The following is an 18502-nucleotide window of genomic DNA, read 5'->3' on the forward strand; positions in this document are numbered from 1 at the left end:
GAGAAGAAATAAAAACTTTGAGGTTTCCTGATGACATTGTAATTCTGTCAGAGACAGCAAAGGACCTGGAAGAGCAGTTGAATGATATGGACAGTGTCTTGAAAGGAGGATATTAGATGAACATCAACAAAACCAAAACGAGGATAATGGAATGTAGTCTATTTAAATCATGTGATGCTGAGGGAATTAGATTAGGAAATGACGCACTTAAAGTAGTAGATGAGTTTTGCTATTTGGGGAGCAAAATAACTGATGAAGGTCAAAGTAGGGAGGATGTAAAATGTAGACTGGCAACGGCAAGGAAAGCGTTTCTGAAGAAGAGAAATTTGTTAACATCGAGTATAGATTTAAGTGTCAGGAAGTCTATTCTGAAACTATATGTATGTAGTGTAGCCCTATATGGAAGTGAAACATGAGAATAGAAGCCTTCAAAATGTGGCGCAACAGAAGAATGGTGAAGATTAGATGGGTAGATCACGTAACTAATGAAGAGGTACTGAATAGAATTGGGGAGAAGAGAAATTTATGGCACAACTTGACTAGGAGGGCTCGGTCGATAGGACGTGTTCTGAGGCATCAAGGGATCACCAATTTAGTATTGGAGGGTAAAAATCGTAGAGGGAGATCAAGAGATGAATACACTAAGCAGATTCAAAAGCATTTAGGTTGCAGTAGGTACTGGGAGATGAGGAAGCTTGCTCAGGATAGAGTAGCATGGAGAGCTGCATCCAACCAGTCTCTGGACTGAAGACCTCAACAACAACAACCCCTCGTGTGGCGTCGCCTCTCAGCTGAAAGGCGTCGAAATGGTTGCCTGTCACACCTTCGCCTAGTAATCAGCGATCGCCTCTGTACAGGTATGGGTGCTCGACAAAGATCCGTGAGTGGCAAAAAGGGTTTTGCTATATTGAGGGACTCTTTAGCGGGACCCTTTGCCGCATGTGTCAATGTCACAGCACTCTCCTCCCTCTACCCCCTCCACGAATATTCCGTAGGGGTGCTGAAAAAGCATGAGCATGTAACCTCCCCATCACTTATCGACCTTAATGACAGTGAAAAATTAAACCGCGTGTACCTAATGGAAATTTGGGAAAAGCAAACGTCACCGAAGTTAATCTGTCGGTAAAGAGGGACGTAAGGGTTACATCTAAATGAAAGGAAAAGTGCAAATGAAACTGGTGGAAATTAATTTTGAAAAGGGGTAAAGTTAATAAAGAAAGTAAATGTGCGGCCGTTACGTTAACAATTAACTAGCGGTAATTATATATTTGAGATTTGGGAGAAATTACGGTCGCCAGTCCTATGCACAATGACTATAGTAACTGACAAAGAAAGGTTATTACACATATAATTAGCACTAGAAGCGTGGCAACTGAAGGTTGACACTTGTAGTGTGAAAACTGAAAGTTTGTCAGAAGTAATAAATTTCGCTACACTCTGACTTAATTTAGCAAAAGAATTAATAAAACCGGAAAATCGAAAGTTAATTTAGTGACTGAAGTTAATAGTCAGCTTTCTGTCTGAAGCACATCGAAATTCAGTAAAATACGGTTAGTCTTGGACTACCTCGACAATCATTTCAAAAGCTACTTGAATCTACGCAATTTAGAAATAAGAGATTTAACTTTGAACTTGAATTAAATGATTCTGAACAATTAACAATAGTAAAATTTAGTATGTACCAAGCTGAGCTGCAGTCACAGGCAAGCTAAAATACGGTAACAAAACTCGCACTCTTAATTTGTGCTTGTGTAATCTAAATATTGTAGCCACCTATGAATACCTTAACTGAACTTTGAAATTAAAGCAGTGAAATCGAATGATGCTGGCGTTTGAATTTCAACGACACTCGGGTTCATTCCGGAAAAGGAAGAGACCCTGCTTGGTAATGCAATTGGGACAATGAGCAACAAAGGTTCATGCTACGTTGCTGTAATTTTGTGATGCAACAATTTTAAAAGCTGAGGTCTGCCATACAGTTCTAAAACTTTACGTCTACCAGTCTTCCTTGTTGGTTGATTGAAGGTTTGAAGCCGTCGATCGAGGAGGTGGCGACAGTCACTCATTGTCGGCCGTCGCTGTTGCAGAAGCTGGATGTTGGCGCGCCTTCTTCTCGACACGGTCACCAGGCGAAACGGGCTCTTGATGTGCGCCAGCTAATGCTTCCCGTCCGCGACACCGTGTCAGAAATTATCATCGCAAGTCGAGCGCAATTACATGCTGCCAAACCCCGAAAGCGCGGCAACACCAGCTCCACTGCACCACCCCAGCCCGACCCTCTCTCTGCCCGCGCTCCACGCGACAGAGTTAACACTACCAAAGATCTTAAACACTTGGGTTCTCAACACGACCTATCGATGTAATCGTTCGATAGCATAGTTTTCCCTAGGCCAGACCCAGCGTAAAAATACAAATAATATTTACGAAACAACCCAATTATACATCGACATAAATGCATATATATACAAATAGTAAAACAATTACAATATACAAAGACACAGAAACGTCATATCTTCAGGTAACAAAATAAGGAAAAATCTATAGTACAATAGATGGAACTAGGAGGATATGCATTTCCGGCGTTACAAGCACACTTCGTTGCTCCGGATCACTTTCAAATTTCGTCAGTTGATTTTGAACGGGTCCTTAGTGGTTGGTTGGTTGGTTGGTTGGTTGGTTGGTTGGTTGGGGAAAGAGACCAGACAGCGTGGTCATCGGTCTCATCGGAATAGGGAAGGCTGGGGAAGGAAGTCGGCCGTGCCCTTTCAGAGGAACCATCCCGGCATTTGCCTGGAGCGATTTAGGGAAATCACGGAAAACCTAAATCAGGATGGCCGGACGCGGGATTGAACCGTCGTCCTCCCGAATGCGAGTCCAGTGTCTAACCACTGCGCCACCTCGCTCGGTGGTCCTTAGTGGTTTCACTCCTTATACCAGAGCAAAAACTGCGGACGTTCGACACTCCAAAGGTCAGTGGCCTTGTAGCAGCTCGATGTCCTTCAAAAAGGATTGAATTGCCCTAGGTGTCTCAACAGCATCAAAAGTTGTCAATAGCGTGCTCCTATTGTTCATCGCACTCCTAACTCTCGTTTCCGATCACCAAATGTGTGAGAATCAACGCCGCGAGGGAAGGGGTGGTTTCATTGACGACTTTTATACCACCCGCTGAGGCCTTTCCGTGTCGATCTGATCATCCGTGCAGCCACCTTCAAGAAAAGCCCGCCATTTCAACGCTGAGTGTGGCGGTTGTGACCTCTATCGCAGGGGCATCAAAAGAGGGGATGAAATGTGGGTAAGAGGCGGCGGGACGACCTCCCCATCTTGTGACACGTCCAAAATGTTGTGATGAAACCTAATGGCGATTTGGCATTATTGACCTATCTTACAGCTTACGTGACTCTTCTGCACCGTTACAAAGGAAGTTTGTAGGCAGCTTTGAGCCAAATTTCAAATATCTGCGTTGCAGTGAGAGAGTTACTCGGTTTCGATAAAGAGACCCTTTAATTGTGCTGCGCACTGTATTCTCATGTCACTTTGATCTTAAATACGAGATCTCAAGGTAGGAACATCCAAACCATGCACTAAGCGATGTGTGCAAAATTCAGTAAGTAATTGTGTAAGGTTACATAATTACGTATAAGCGATGATCCAGTGGCTATATACGAGGTGCATTCAAGTTCTAAGGCCTCCGATTTTGTTTCTCCGGACTGGAAAGAGATAGAAACATGTGCATTGTTTTAAAATGAGGCCACGTTCATTGTCAATACGTCCCAGAGATGGCAGCACCGTACGGCAGATGGAATTTTACCGCCAGCGGTGAGAATGAGAACTGTTTTAAATACTTAAAATGGCGACGTTTTCCTTACTTGAACAGCGTGCAATCATTCGTTTTCTGAATTTGTGTGGTGTGAAACCAATTGAAATTCATCAACAGTTGAAGGAGACATGTGGTGATAGAGTTATGGATGTGTCGAAAGTGCGTTCGTGGGTGCGACAGTTCAATGAAGGCAGAACATTGTGTGACAACAAACCAAAACAACCTCGGGCTCGCACAAGCCGGTCTGACGACATGATCGAGAAAGTGGAGAGAATTGTTTTGGGGGATCGCCGAATGACTGTTGAACAGATCGCCTCCAGAGTTGGCATTTCTGTGGGTTCTGTGCACACAATCCTGCATGACGACCTGAAAATGCGAAAAGTGTCATCCAGGTGGGTGTCACGAATGCTGACGGACGACCACATGACTGCCTGTGTGGCATGTTGCCAAGCAATGTTGACACGCAACGACAGCATGAATGGGACTTTCTTTTCGTCGGTTGTGACAATGGATGAGACGTGGATGCCGTTTTTCAATCCAGAAACAAAGCGCCAATCAGCTCAATGGAAGCACGCAGATTCACCGCCACCAAAAAAATTTCGGGTAACCGCCAGTGCTGAAAAAATGATGGTGTCCATGTTCTGGGACAGCGAGGGCGTAATCCTTACCCATTGCGTTCCAAAGGGCACTACGGTAACAGGTGCATCCTACGAAAATGTTTTGAAGAACACATTCCTTCCTGCACTGCAACAAAAACGTCCAGGAAGGGCTGCGCGTGTGCTGTTTCACCAAGACAACGCACCCGCACATGGAGCTAACGTTACGCAACAGTTTCTTCGTGATAACAACTTTGAAGTGATTCCTCATGCTCCCTATTCACCTGACCTGGCTCCTAGTGACTTTTGGCTTTTTCCATCAATGAAAGACACTCTCCGTGGCCGCACATTCACCAGCCGTGCTGCTATTGCCCCAGCGATTTTCCAGTGGTCAAAACAGACTCGTAAAGAAACCTTCGCCGCTGCCATGGAATCATGGCGTCAGCGTTGTGAAAAATGTGTACGTCTGCAGGGCGATTACGTCGAGAAGTAACGCCAGTTTCATCGATTTCGGGTGAGTAGTTAATTAGAAAAAAATCGGAGGCCTTACAATTTGAATGCACCTCGTAGAAACACGGGATCTGTTATTATCAGACGGAAAATTCTAAAACACCACAGAAAAACTGCGCTCTATAAAAATAAAAAAAAATAAAGAATGTAATGTTTTCTTAACGCTAGATAAAATTCATGAATTGGAGAAAAGGCCGAAATAAGTGCATCGTTACATTATTTACATTAGTTTTCCTGAAAACGAAATAAATAGGAAAAATTGATAATTTTACGAAATAGACCAGGAATGAGGGTGGTTGCTTTATACCTTTTGTATGTGTGTTTGTTTCTTTGTTTTAGACGTGTATTACTCAGTGACAGCGGCCGCCAGAGTTTAGATTTATTTAGAAGTAAGTTTCTAGACGGTGAATAATATCAGGCCGTTAGATTAGTTCGGACAATTACGGATATGTTCAGGAACATTACATTTGTCTCTCCAGCCGAGTGAGACTACTACAAAATTCTGGTTTTTTTTTTTTTTTTTTTTTTTTTTTTTGCCGGATGAGCTAGTCATAAAGGAAAGGCGTTTCATTGTGCTTCACTAGACACGATCCCTCTCCCCTCCCCCCTAAAAACGACGATAACAGCACTCGTCGAAACGTTGCTGAAAACCTGATAAACTCCTAACAGCAGCATTTGTTTCAGGTGTTAAAATTACGACACCAATTAATCGCTCATTGTCTTAGATTTGATTTCAGCGCATGGGTTTTAAGCGTCGCGCTCATCTTCGTCGTTTCTTTTGAATTTGAAAACGTCTAGCAGGGGTTTGGAGTGGCATGCTTGCGTGATGCCAGATCAGATCTCAGAAAGAAATAACATCGGTGCAATAATTCATTTCGCTGATGTTGTCAAGCGCCACGCAAGTATTTCTCACGAGACCGTTGCTGCACCTTCCAAGGTGTATAAATATGTAGCAGAAACTTCGTCTAAGCAAATGTTCGATAATGTGCGACTGGTTGTTATCATTTCTATTCCACTTATTCCAGTAACAGTCCCATAATTATAAGCATCCTTTACGGATAACGTTACTGTCATTCGTTTGTGTGTGGGGGGGGGGGGGGGGGGGAGGGGGGAGGGAGGGGGGGGGGGGAGAAAGAGGAGATGAAACAAGAAGGCTGTCGAATCCTTTTCGTAGTAACCATCACCATTCACCTTAATCCAGTGATAGAAAACAATTATAAATACACAATTTGGTATCCAGAAGCGGATTTGAATAATGTTTCTTATAAATAGTTTCACAACCACTGTTCTGAAAGGACTGAGCAAATTAGCTATGATTTCACTTGCAGAAAAAGAAAAACGGTATCGGGCAGCAACGTGTACATGGAGACATTATTAATAAAGACAGAACGCAGTTTCTGCCGAGTCCTCAGTATATGTAGGGTTACCAGGGCACTACACTGCTGTCACAGTTGTTGAACCAACAGTGGGATCTTGTTCTTGAGAATGTCGTTGCTCATTTCTCAGGAACAGACTTTTCTTTGTTCATTTTTAGTATTCTCATGCGGTTTGTTAGACAGTGATTGGTGTTAAACACCCCTTTCTCGTTGGAACATGGTACTAATACAATCCATCTCCGTCATCTATAATCTTGCTATTCACACAGTAATATGCTAGTTTAGTTTTGATATAAATTTCATTGCAGCTAGATAAACGACAATTTATCTGTAGCGTCTAACAAGAAGTGTGGTTTCCACAAGAACAATGTCCTTTTATCATTGTGTTGAACGTCTGTGCTCAGTCCAGCTACAAAAAGAAACAAGAAATTGTATATTCTTTAGTGTGACGGTAGCCTGTCTTTTCCGATTAATTGCGTACCGGAATAACATTACGGTATCTGGCAGAATGTTGACGGAGCATCAGAAATAATACGCTACAAGAGAAGTGTGTGGAAAATATTGTCTTGAGAGACCAGCAACGACAGACGAAAATGGCCGAAGTGATCGAAAACTTCCTCAGGATAAAGACAGCTCTCAGAAAGTCTCAGCCAAGATAGGTAGGAAAATAATTTCCCGTGCATTACAGACATTTCACGAAAGCATAAGTGGACGGTTAGCCCTCGATAAAAATGTACTGCAAAGCTGCTGGACACTCCCTTTATTTCCATTGTGACACATCTTAATGCTAGCTGATTACCATCGACAGCAAACCTAATGGGAGAATTATTTATGGGCATGAACAAACAGGCCAAATTATATAATTTAAATAGCACTATAATCATTGGGACACAATTGTTCCCCGTAGAAATTCCATTTACGCTAGATTAAGAACACATTTGTGGTGGTCCGCTTTTGAATACTGCGTGTTGCGCTTTTGTTTCATGCCTTAATGTGTTTAAAAACAGCTGTGCCACTCTCAATGAAAGTACTTCATTTAATAACCTGACTATTCTTTTTTGTGCCGGGAAAAGACATAATACCATATGCAACCGGAGTATTAGTATTCTAAAGAAAAATTATGGCTAATTGTATTTCATACTGGTTAAGTCACCCATGGGTCAGAATGTCAGTGGATACTGAGGCAGGACAGATAAGGCGGTGACGTCCAAGTGTTGGTGGCTGAGCTCCGAGGCATGGTGAGAGTTTGTCTTGCACCCAAAAGGTATCAGTCAAGCAGCGGTATCTGCAATAACCTTTTGTTGACGTGATTTCTACAATGAATATTGTCCTCTCGAGCGCACAGTCAAGAAATGCGTACAAGCTCTCGATCAGTGCTACCCTCGCAGTCCTTTGGTAATGACTAACCAGGAGTCTGTTTATGCCCTGGAACAACGTGAATGTTCGGTGCCCTTCATTTGGGACCCAGGACATGTCAAAATCCCAGTAAATGAACTGTCTGACAGGCTGGCCAAACACGCTGCCAGTAAACCGACTCTGGAGATCGGCACACCGGAAACTGATCTCCGATAGTATTACGACGTAACGGTTTTGGGATCTGGAATAGCGAATGGCATACCCTTACTACGCCTAATAAATTACGTGCTATAAAGAAGACAACGCATCTGTGGACGTGGTCCATGCGAGCCACTCACAGCCCTTTGCAGGCTTTGCATCGAACATATTTGGCTGACTAATGGTCGTCTCCTCAGTCACGAGGACCCACCCCAGTGTCGCTTTGGTTATCCATTGACAGTGTAAGTAGGCCGTTTAGGTTCTTATATTGGTAACGCCGCCGCCACGTAGCGCTCTCTGTATGAAAATCACTGGCTGTGCTGTGTGCAGTCTGTGGCTAGTTTGCATTGTTGTCTGCCATTGTACTGTTGGGCAGCTGGATGTGAACAGCGCGTAGCGTTGCGCAGTTGGAGGTGAGCCGCCAGCAGTGGTGGATGTGGGGAGAGAGATGGCGGTGTTGTGAAATTTGTAAAAATGGATGTCATGAACTGCTGTATATATTATGACTTTTGATGATTATTAAGGTAAATACATTGTTTGTTCTCTATCAAAATCTTTCATTTGCTAACTATGCCTATCAGTAGTTAATGCCTTCAGTAGTTTGAATCTTTTATTTAACTGGCAGTAGTGGCGCTCGCTGTATTGTAGTAGTTCGAGTAATGAAGATTTTTGTGAGGTAAGTGATTTGTGAAACGTATAGGTTAATGTTAGTCAGGGCCATTCTTTTGTACGGATTTTTGAAAGTCAGATTGCGTTGCGCTAAAAATATTGTGTGTCAGTTTAAGCACAGTCATGTATAATTTGTTCTAAGGGGACGTTTCAACAGTAGTCCACATCTTGTTGGACTGTCCCAATCTCGCCGCTCTGAGACGATCTTTTAACCTTCTTGACCCACTACCTACTGTGTTAGGTGTCAATTCCTCAACCGCTGATGTAGTTTTGAAACATCCCCTTAGAAAAATTATTGAATTACTGTGCTGATTAACCTCTTACATTATTTGATTTTCAAACAGCTGAGCAGAACTGAACGTACTCAGACATTTCGCTCTTTACTTATTCTGATCAGTACTAAACTGACACACACTATTTTTAGCACAACGCAATCTGACTTTCAAAAATCCCTACAAAAGGATGGCCCTGACTAACATTAACCTATACCTTTCACAAATCACTTACCTCACAAAAATCTTCGTTACTCGAACTACTGCAATACAGCGAGCGCCACTACTGCCAGCTAAATAAAAGATTCAAACTACTGAAGGCACTAACTACTGATAGGCATAGTTAGCAAATGATAGATTTTGATACAGAACAAACAATGTATTTACCTTAATAGTGTTCAAAAGTCATAATATATAGCAGATCATGACATCCAGTCTTACAAATTTACTGTCTCTGATGGACACACGTCCAGATCATCCGCTCTCAAAACTCCACCATCTCTCTCCCCACATCCACCACTGCTGGCGGCTCACCTCCAACTGTGCAACGCTACGCGCTGTTAACAGCCAACTGCCCAACACTACAATAGCCAACAACAATGCAAACCAGCCACAGACTGCACACAGCACAGCCAGTGATTTTCATACAGAGTAGTGATGGGCTAAACTGCGATTTTCCGATATCAGTGATTTCTGTGAATGCTACTTTTGAGTATCTGTGATTCTTAACTGTGATTTGTCGCAGTTAAGAGTCGCAGTTAAGGAACATAGGTCGTGTATCCCTCCGCCACTGCTATTTCTGCGATTTCTGCGATTTCTGCTACTTCTGCGATTTCTGTGACTTCTGCTACTTCTGCGATTTCTGTGATTCCTGCGATTTCTGCGACTTACCACCGTAGAGAAAGTTACATCTGTCAACACAGAAAATTGCATCTCAACAAACCTGTCTTTGGCAAGTATGTTTTACGTTTTTTCTTCCGTTGGCTTTAATTTTATATTAAAGAAACAACTGTGAAAATATTAATAGTGTAATTAATATGTAAGTAGCCGTACAGTACCGTAATAGTTCGTATTTAGAAAATGGATTGTAACATATTGTTATGTTCACAGGTACCTGAACTACATTTCAGTCACTCAGTAAAGTGATAACTCAAAATATCATTGTCAACAGATCTGAAGAAATTGCCACTGCGTCTTTAGACCGTTTTCGTCAGACGAGAGGTTAGTTTCTAAGCGTTTCGATGGACTTAATTACTTCAGTGTGATCGTTCTTGCAAATGTGATATTCATTATAGCAAATATTAGCAATCTACTCTGTCAATTATATTGCTAGTAATTAATGACAGCAAAAATTGTTTAATAATCCTTGTGTTTTTGCAGACACAGTTCTGACTCTGATTACTGGTTGCTGTACGTATCTATCCACATCAAGGCTGTTTTTGAGAGAGACTCGTGAAGATTCAAGACAGTTCTTAGAGGATTTGCAGTTTAAAAGTGAAATAATTGTGAAATAAGTGTGTGAATGATTAAACTGTGTTTTATTGAAGTTGTTGTGCGATTTTAAAGGAATAATAAATGTCAAATACAGTGAGTGAATAATAAAAGTCTCATTTTCCACATGTTTAAGCCGCCCTATACCCATAATTTTCCGCCACTTACTTATTGGTAAACACTTGTTGAAGAGTGACATGCCCCCCCCCCCTTTCTCCACAATCTTGGTGTGACACTGACCTGTAACTTATCCCGAAGTCTACAATATGCATTTTGAGGCTGTTGATATGAAAGTGGGAAGTACAGATCTTCCAGTTAAATCAGGAATAGCTTAAGTGCATTACTTGAAAGTAACACAGGAAAAGCTTACTTATGTAGGTGGTAGTAGTGTCGGCAAAAAGTTCTTGTGTGTGAAGTTGCCATGTAGAACACCAAGTGTAAAACTTTTCTCCCGAGTCTTGAACTGTGTCGGAACAAAAGTGAGGCATTCATATGACTGTTTTCATTTCTCTACACTTATACAGATGTCTGAGTTCTGCTGTGTTAACACTACAAAGTCCTGTAGGCATGTGGAGTATTAACCAAAACTGTCATATTGGAAGCAGAATCAAACACATTTGTTACGTTACTTGATATTTTCAGGAGAAAAAGGCAATGTTGTTTCTTATTAATATAATACATTCAGAGTCACAGCAGTATTTGACCAACCATAACTGATGCTGAATGTGCATGTCGTCATATAATATGAAGGGCTTATTTCAATAGTGGTACAAGTCCATTATCTCCACTTTTCTGTCTATAATGCGTCTGAAATTAGTGATCCAAACAAACATAAATAAAGGTTCATCTCTAGCAAGAAGCCATATGCTTGAATATTTCTGGTATCTCAAATGCAGATTTGTCAGCGCTCATTTAACTTTACGACTCTGTATCTCAAAATGATCAAAAATGGACTTGTAGCACTATTGAAATAAGCCCTTCATATGCACACACAGCACATCGAACTCATGAGGCACAAGGCTCTCATAACGAAGTACGTACGTCGGTCAACAGATGACACTAGGAAAAGTATGTTAACTGCGCTTTTTAGTTGCTACTTGCGATTTGTCACAGAAATCGCAGTTTGACTCGGTAGCGAATAGCGTAGTATGAACTTTGCTCAACAGATGGCAGTGCTAACTGCGCTTTTTAGTTGCTACTTGCGACTCTTAGTTGCGACTTGTCACGGAAATCGCAGTTAGACCCGATACCGTATCGCAGAGATGGACGTAGTACGAACTTTGGCCAACAGATGCCACTGTTAACCGCGCTTTTTAGTTGCTGCTTGCGACTCTTAGTTGCGACTTGTCACTGAAATCGCAGAAAGCAGTGCTAAATTCGAGCAATAGATGGCTCACGTCTTTGAATATGAAATACTACTTGCGACTGCTAACTGTGACTGAAATCGCAGTTAGATTCTGTAAAGTTGCTACTGTGATATCTGTGACTTCTCAGTCACTGTGATTTCTAACAGATACGCGATTTCCTGCCCACCACTAATACAGAGCGCTACGTGGCGTTACCGAGAAAAAAACCTATACAGCGTACTTACAGTTTTAAGTGTTATCCGAGAAAGGGATTCTTATCGCTCAGTCTGAGGCTGGGCGCCTGGCCTTATCTCCCACTTTCAGCTCTTTATCGCTCCTTCTGGCGGTGTCTATTGGACTCGTGTTAGTCTTTCCACCATGTGTGTTTCTCTTGCCTTGTGGTTTTAGTCTGGAAATTTTAGTGTGTCGCACAGTGGCTGGCTCACCCTTTTCTCATTCTTGCATACAGCCAGCCCAGGCAGTCTGCTATATTGTTTTAACGCCTTCTACCGATTTTTCTTTTAGTTCATGTTTTCAGCTTTGGCTTGCTACTTTCGTTCTTTTTCCCTTCAGTATGGTTACGCGCATAGTTTTACTCATTTTGTTCCTTCCCAGGATTTCAGTTGATGGGTTCTTTTGGGGTGAGGTTTTAATACAAGAACTGTGTGGCTAAGGAATAAGGGACTGATAACCTTGTAGATCAGTCATTTTAATCTCCAAGCCAACCAACTAACTAGGCGAGGAATACAAGATACATCGTTCCGTCAGCTCACGTAGCTTGCAGCAGCTCAGGGATACGATGGGCCTCGCAGCTCTCAAAGATGGACGCATGCTTACGCCTGTACCCACAGCATATTCCGGATAGCCGTTGTGAAAGCGGACGCAGCACCAAGCAAGGAAGGCAGTACAGATAGACCCGAGGAAGTGGCAATCTGGAGTCCACCCAGCAGACAGAAGGTGGCAGCTTGCAGTCAGTCGCTTTGGCCCTTCGCCAGAGGAAGGCCCAGTCAGTCCGCATCCTATGAGTCACGGCTGTGCCACGTCGGTAGCGGCAATGTGCAGCGACGGTGTCCAGTCACAGCCGGCACTAATTTGAGTCGTCAAACAGATAGCTAGCGAGCCTGTCATTCTTTTGGGATCGGTGATACAGATGGAATGACCAGACACTGAGGAAAAGATGTCTGGAACAGAGGCTTTTAAACGCAGACGTTTCGTCATTGTAGTAGGTTAGGTGGCCATTTGCCCTCGTTTAACCAGAGGTGTCAGAATCCTGTCTCCACCGCGGCGTCTCGTTTGGGGGACGCTTTCCCCGGTCTCTGCCTTTATCAGTACTAGAACGCCTTGGAGTGGGGGGTGAAGTGTTGGCAGAAGAGCCAACACTGTGTAGCTAGAGGAGGCCGAAATGCACGCGTTTAATTACACGCTGACTGGCGTGAGGTCTGGAACAGTTAAGGGAATTAATAGTAGCAAATAAAGTACGTAGTTGATATAATACTTAACTTTAATCCACAATTGGTGTACATCGCTCTTGACGGTACATGTTATAATCTCAATATCAAATGCTATGGCGCCTTGCTAGGTCGTAGCAAATGACGTAGCTGAAGGCTATGCTAACTATCGTCTCCGCAAATGAGAGCGTAGTTGTCAGTGATCCATCTCTGGCTAAGTCGGCTGTACAACTGGGGCGAGCCGGCCGGTGTGGCCAAGCGGTTAAAGGCGCTACAGTCTGGAACCGCGTGACCGCTACGGTCGCAGGTTCGAATCCTGCCTCGGGCATGGATGTGTGTGATGTCCTTAGGTTAGTTAGGTTTAAGTAGTTCTAAGTTCTAGGGGACTGATGACCTTAGACGTTAAGTCCCATATGCTCAGAGCCATTTGAACCTTTTTTGAATTGGGGCGAGTGCTAGTAAGTGTCTGTAGACCTGCCGTGTGGCGGCGCTTGGTCGGCAATCACTCACAGTGGCGACACGCGGGTCCGTCGTATACTAGCGGACCGCGGCCGATTTAAAAGCTACCACCTAGCAAGCGTGGTGTCTGGCGGTGACATCACAGGGGGACTTCGGATGTTGCATGTTATTACTCCATGTTGCACAGTTTGCAGAACGACGTTCTCGTTGCCGTCATACTGCACCGTTTGCGCTCCTAGCTACGGCTCTGCTCGCTGTGTGGAAATGGTTTACGAGCGTTGCCCTGCTTTTACAGTATTGGCACTCTTCACGTGCTCTAGATTACGACTGTGACGCACGGTCTGATTCGGTCTTGCTTCTTTTACCGCCTGTGTCGAGCAATTGCTTCGAAAATTTATTAGTGCAGCTGGGGGCAGGGTTACTGTGCACCACTGGTAACAGAAATTTCGAATCGTAAGAAACTCGAGAAATCTGGCACAATGAGAAGGGTTTTACTGTCTGCTATAATGAAAAATGACTTTATTCGTTCCTTTCTTCTGCTTTTCTTTTACATGGAAGTGAAACATTGAATACACAGACATTAGTGGAAACAACGCCAAGAATAAAAAATGGTTCAAATGGCTCTGAGCACTATGGGACTTAACATCTATGGTCATCAGTCCCCTAGAACTTAGAACTACTTAAACCTAACTAACCTAAGGACATCACACACATCCATGCCCGAGGCAGGATTCGAACCTGCGACCGTAGCAGTCGCGCGGCTCCGGACTGAGCGCCTAGAACCGCTAGACCACCGCGGCCGGCACGCCAAGAATAATACCTATAACTGAGATGAACAGTGTCACAGATTAGGTATGTGGCAATTCACAGATTATGAGGGTAAAAGAACTGTGCATCGTCTCTGAGAATGCAGTATGGTGTGAGTCCCACTATGGACTCCAACCAGGGCGCCGAAACACGATGGCAAAATGGTTCAAATGGCTCTGAGCACTATAGGACTTGACATCTGAGGTCATCAGTCCCCTAGAACTTAGAAGTACTTAAACCTAACTAACCTAAGGACATCACACACATCCATGCCCGAGGCAGGATTCGAACCTGCGACCGTTGCGGTCGCGCGGTTCCAGACTGTAGCGCCTAGAACCGCTCGGCCACCCCGGCCGGCCACGATGGCGTGGGATCCAAAGAACCCTTTGTATGTTACTGGGTAATCTCCTCCCGCGTCAAGAGCATATGAGTCCACGAAGCGTACATACTGCTTGCTAGGGAACCGTGATGCGCAGGTTGCCTTCCAACGCGTCTCAGATGTGGTTGTTCGACAATATCTGTGGTGAGCGTGCTGGCTAGTGAGTCCAGGCGTCGATCCAAGGGATACGGGAAGGGAGTAACGACACTCCTCCTCCTCCAAAAAAAGTAAATAAAGAAAGAAGGAAAGAAAAAGTGATAAAACCATTTATATTTTCACGTATACCAATATTGAATTAGTGATGCTCTATAGCGTTGAATGCCGTCTTAAAATCTACAAAGGAGCACACGATCTCTCTGCTCCTCGCTGTTGGTACTTAAGGACTGTCTTTAAATGTCTGCTCGTCACAGGATCTTCCGGACTGAAGCCTGCTTGATGTTCACCTATCTTGTTTCCCGGATGAAACTATCTCGTATGTAGCCGTCGCTGTGGTAGAATTTATGTGACGGGCAGTGAAGTTATCCCTCTTTAATTGATAACATTGGTCCTATCCCCTTTCTTATATATAACTTGCATAACTATGTCTTTCATGTCTTCTGGTATTACTTCGGTCCAGTATTTGTCTTGTATTACATTTGTTGTTTTCCTTATGGTATTCGGCGCAGCTCCTCTTAACAGTTGAGCTAAGAAAACCTGCTGTTTTACCGTTTTTCAGTTTCATGATTTCTCTCTTGAGCCCAAATTCATCTGGTGTTTTTGACTTATTTCTCGTGTCTCCTTGGGAATCGCACTACCAGTTCAGTAAGGTTCAGTAGTTCACTGGAGTACTTAGCCAGTATCTCGCAGTTCTCTTTGTCGTTCAATGCCAGTTCTCTACCTTTTTTCTGAAACACAAATTTTGTGGCTGGTACCCTACGAATCCGTCCTGTAGAAGTGACCCGCATTATAGTTTCAAATATCTTCTTCTGTTCATTTTAATTGGTCCTTTTCATACATTCTTTCGACTTTCCTAACGTCTCTTGTTCGCTTTCTTGCCTCTAAGTACTTTGCCATAGTAACTTCTGTGTTGCCTCTGTATCAGATGTTGTCTGCTGCTTTCATGTTGGCAATTGCTTAAAATGGTTCAAATGGCTCTGAGCACTATGGGACTTAACATATGAGGACATCAGTCCCCTAGAACTACTTAAACCTAACTAACCTAAGGACATCACACACATCCATGCCCGAGGCAGGATTCGAACCTGCGACCGTAGCGGTCCCGTGGTTCCAGACTGAAGCGCCTAGAACCGCACGGCCACACTGGCCGGCTCAATTGCTTAATCGCGCATGTCATTCGACCATGGATGTCTCTTCTTCCTAAGCAGAGGAATTTTTTCTTTCGCCTTACTGATTACCTCCTCTTCGAATTCTTCCCAGGTCGTGTCTGTCTCTTTCTCCCATTTCTCTATGATCCTTGCTGATTTTAATTTTTCATATCGAACTGTGGCATAGCAGCGGTCTTCTTTTTCATTCCATTTTGCATCTGTTTAATTCCAATTCTTGAGGAATAATGGTAGTATATGTTTGCCCCTCTTCTGACTTGGTTATTGATGATTTTTCTGTCGTTCTTTGTTACATGGTCGAACTAGTGTTCTTCTAAGTATTTGACAGGCGATCTCAAAGACTTGGTTTTCTTCCTCTCTCTCTTGAAGTGAGTTGACAACATCCTCATACTGTGTTGGTGACGTAGCTCAACCGGTCTCTGTCCATTCTTGTTAGTGAATCTGAGTGCTGGATATTGACCTGCCGTTTCTTTAAATCTCTTTTATCTGCCTAATTGTGAGTTTAAATCACCTGTTAAAATTTTAACATCCCCTTCAGGGATTTTCTCTACTTTTGCCTTGTACTTAATGACTACTCCTTTATCTCTATCGTTTTCTTTACTGGTGCATGTACGTTGATTATCATCTAAGACATACTAGCACATTCAGGCCCCATCGTCATCAACCTGGTGTTTATTGATTTCACTTCCGTTGCTGATTATGGGGTTCTCTTGTTGACTATAAATGCCATTCCCAGGAGCAGAGCTCCTTTGCCTATTTTCCTCTCTTTTTTTATTTTGAAATGTCTGTAGTTACAGTGGTCCCATATATTGCGCAGGTCTCTTGGAATTTCAGTATCAGACCCTTTTGTTTGAACAGCATCGTCTTCAATTGATGTAGTTTTCTCTATCCTCATTAGCCCATTGATGTCCAGCGTTCCTATGTACGTCTTCACTTTGGTGTAATTCTTTTTCTTTATTTAGTTCATGAAGTTTGCCTACTCTGTAAGTGCACTCAAACTCATTGGCATACATGTCTTCACTTTGGCGGAATTCTTGTTGTTGCTGTTAAAATAGGATTCATCTGTGCCATGTTAAAAAGTTGGGATAACAGTTATTTAAATTTGAGGGGCGAAGACAGTAACACAGTATGTCACATCCCCACAGCACCACACTCTGCTGAATCATTACATGCGGAATGGCTTGAAAGAGAAGCGGGGCATCGGGCTCTTCAATTTAGTGAAGTTGCGATTGCTATTCACGTCGCCCTCAATACGGTGGTATCTATACTACACACCTCCAATGGATATCTTAGCCACCACACTTCGCACTTCTCCCATATACCCGCTTGACAACACGAACTCTTGTGGTGGAAGCTGCCACAGTGACGTCTATCATGTATGGGGCCATCACTGGAGCTCGCCAAAAAATAACACTATAATTCAATGTAAGCATAGACTTCCGCGATTGTTACCACAGACAATAAAATTCTTCTGGGTATGTGACCGCATTGTCAGTGTTTTAAATTGTGTGCCATTTCGGCAGCTGTTGCAAATGGCCTTTAACATGGGTTTCGCAAAAACACACAGAGAAAGATCATTTGCAACATTGGCCGAAACGTCGGATAATTTTACACATGCGGTCACATACCCAGAAGAATTTTATTGGCTATAATTTGCCTCACAGCATGCCAGCTAAGGTGTCCACGTGCCAATTTCAATCCCGGGCACCGATGGTTACTGGCCAGTGGAAACCATCCGGAATGTTATGTGTGTCACCAGTACAGTACACTGTAATGGGACACCCTCCTCTAACATTACCTTTTTTGTATAGAAATAGTCGATACCAAGTAAATTGTATAGGTGAACATTACCTCAGCTGTTTAACTAAATGAATTTCATATGATTCTGTATACTGTTTCTTATATTTCAGGGTAAAATGTATAAAAAGAAATTAATTTGTCATAGTCGATGTGTTCTAACAGTTAAAATTACGCTTCTTTTAGAAATATTTGAAATTACGAAATATCTGGCATAGTTAAAATTCCTATTATTAATTTTCACAATCTGACGATATTTATTAAATTTATTAAATTTGTTTCTGGACTCCTTTATAAAATAATGATATAATTTAGTAAAGATTCTTCTTTTGTCAAGAAAGTTTGTAAACTCTTGTTTTGTAAACTCTTTGGAATATTGAGAGTACCGCAGAATGTTGGAAGTAGTGGGCATGCCTCTGATGGAAACAGACGTGCATTTGTGTTCCGAAGTGGAAATTTTAAAGCCGCTGAGATATTGAAAAATGTGGTAAAAAATAAAATTCAAGAGTAAAACAGGCAAATCTTCGAACATTAGTCAGATCAACAAGAACCTACAAAATCAAAATTTCAGCCCCAAGAATGTACCGTACACCTAGACGCGAGAACTGCAGCCAACAACAAGAGGAAATGAACACAAGTAAAAAGTTTTTCTTTTGTAT

At 42.8% G+C, this 18502-nt stretch overlaps 1 protein-coding gene and 1 long non-coding RNA gene across 5 annotated transcripts in view; both read left to right on the forward strand.

The window, feature by feature from the left end:
• The window catches only part of LOC126091855 (excitatory amino acid transporter), a 453428-nt gene that overhangs the window by 290799 nt on the left and 144127 nt on the right, over nt 1–18502 (forward strand). The window lies entirely within an intron of this gene.
• LOC126091859 (uncharacterized) lies at nt 9693–10376 on the forward strand. The gene is made up of 3 exons (XR_007521269.1): nt 9693–9750; nt 9905–10015; nt 10175–10376. It is a non-coding gene; the product is annotated as an uncharacterized LOC126091859 (long non-coding RNA).

Source organism: Schistocerca cancellata, chromosome 7 (assembly GCF_023864275.1).
Source record: "Schistocerca cancellata isolate TAMUIC-IGC-003103 chromosome 7, iqSchCanc2.1, whole genome shotgun sequence".
Classification (NCBI taxonomy): Eukaryota; Metazoa; Arthropoda; class Insecta; order Orthoptera; family Acrididae; genus Schistocerca; species Schistocerca cancellata.